This window comes from Mus caroli, chromosome 10 (assembly GCF_900094665.2).
Source record: "Mus caroli chromosome 10, CAROLI_EIJ_v1.1, whole genome shotgun sequence".
Taxonomy (NCBI): Eukaryota; Metazoa; Chordata; class Mammalia; order Rodentia; family Muridae; genus Mus; species Mus caroli.
The window spans coordinates 52,150,818-52,153,231 of NC_034579.1; positions in this window are offsets into that span (position 1 = coordinate 52,150,818).

A 2,414-nucleotide genomic window follows, 5' to 3' on the forward strand; every position below is an offset into this window, starting at 1 on the left:
ACTCACTTTGTAGACCAGGCTGGCCTCGAACTCAGAAATCCGCCTGCCTCTGCCTCCCGAGTGCTGGGATTAAAGGCGTGCGCCACCACCGCCCGGCCGAATGAAGACACTTTTAAGAATAAGCATTATCATCAGTGTTATCATTTGAAGAAAGTTTTCTTGACTTCAGAACAGAATCAGGATATCAGTAAGATGTTTCATAAGAGGATTACTAGTCTAGGATCTATAAATTACCTTTCAGTACTTGGTTTGCTAGGTTGACCTGTCACCTCAGAGATTCCAAGATGATGACACCATGATCTATTAAGCTATAGTTTTCATTTGTTACCTTGAAATTTGCGAAAAAAAAACCCAGTGTGATAATTATGTTATTAAGGCATTGCTTTACTTCACAAATATGTACAATGCTTGTATTTAATTGTTTTTCATTTTGTTTTATGTGGTTGGGTATTTTGCCTCCATGTATTCTATGCACCATGTACCTGAAGTACCCTCAGAGGCCAGAAGAGGGTGTGAGATCCTCTGGGATGGTAGGTGGTTTATGAACCACCATGGTGGGTACCAGGAAAAAAAAAGTAGGTCCTCTGGAAGAGTAGCCAGTGCTTCTAAACCCTGATTCATTTCTCTAGCCACAAAATGTGTATACCTTAATTATCAGGCAGTATCAGAACTAGCAACTAGCTGTAGCAAACCCTAGAGAATATTCCCATTAACAGGAATCCTAATACTTTAATTTGGAACATCTCTGATTGCATTTAACTTCTTTGGGATGGAAAACGACAAGGAAAATAAAACCTATTCTTGTAGCTCATGATCATCAATAAAATAATAAAAACACACAAGTCTCTGAACCTCAGGGGCAAGTTCTTTTGAGTTAGAACACTAGTTCCTGAAGATACCTACTCTGAAAATATTTTAGACAGTATGGATTGCCTTTACAAGCAAATGCTGTGACTTGAATGAAGATTTGCCAGAACTGGCACTATAGTTCATAAAAATAATGCTAAAGATACTATAATAAGACACACAACATTGACAGGTAGCATAAGATAATTGTAAAAGCAGTAATAAGGACCTAATAAGTATAGGAAGGACTGGAGCATAGATGAAGTTAGGATTTGTTGCTTACATAATATCTGACTGACCTTCCTATTTATTTGTTGTTGGTGGTGGGTATTTCCTACTCTTTTTCTCTTTATGAGCCATGTATAACACCATCCCTGCTGACAGTCAGAAACTGGCTCTGGCATCCATTAGATGGGGCTTAAAAGCTCCTCTGGTTCCTTCTGTCAAGGCATTGCCTTTTCTTCTCTTTCTTTTCTCTTTTTATTTATTCGTCTCTCATACATTACATCCTGACTATAGTTTATTCTTCCTCCCTCCCTGTTCCCCCTCCCCTTTTGCCTAGATCCACCTCCTTTAACTTCCCCTCAAAAAAGAACAGGCCTTCATCAGACATAAACCAAATTCGAAATAACAAGCTACATGAAACACATATTCTCACATCAAAGCTGGATGAGGCGGGCAACTGAGTAAGAGGAAAAGGGTCCCAAAGGCAGGCACAAGAGTCAGAGACAGCTCCTGCTCCCATTGTTAGGAATCCCAGAAGAACACTAAGCTACTCAGCCATAACATATATGTAGAGAACCTAGGTCAGACCCATACAGGCTCCCTGATCTCTGTGAGCCCACTTTTTTGAGTAAGTTGATTCTGCGGGCTGTGTTCTTATGGCGTCCTTGATCTCTCTGGCTCCTCCAATCCTTCTTCCCCATCCTCCAAAGGGCTTCCCAAGCTCTGCCCAATATTTGGCTGTGGGACTTGGAATCTGCTCCCATCAGTTGCTGGATGACATCTTTCTGGTCTTTTTTGATGCTGATTATGTTAAGCTCTGGTCTCAGCACATCCTGTAAGCATGACAAACTGTAGATCAGAGGTTTTTGTAACTGGGTTGATTCCTAAACCCTTCACTGGAGGCCTTACCTGGTTAGGAAGGATGGCCTGTTCAGGTTCCGGGTACGCCATTACTAGAAGTTTACACTAGTGTTGCCCTTGTAGATTTTGTTCTGTTTTGTTTAGAATAACAATATAATTTTAAAACTACAACACAGATGATGTGCTCACAGAGACAAGCTCAAAGAATGGTGGCAGCATGCACTGGGACTACACAGGTTCAAGCTGCACTGGGTCCTAATACTCAGAGGGAAAGTAGACACAAGCTCCCAACCCTAATCAAGAAGCTATCTCCAACTGACAACTGTTCGCAAAGGAAAACGTAGTTTTCTTCAATGGAGTCTCACTGGGTATACAAACAATACTTATGTTCATAGCAGCCTTATTTATAATAGCCAGAAGCTGGAAAGAACCCAGATGTCCCTCAACAGAGGAATGGATACAAAAAATGTGGTACATTTACA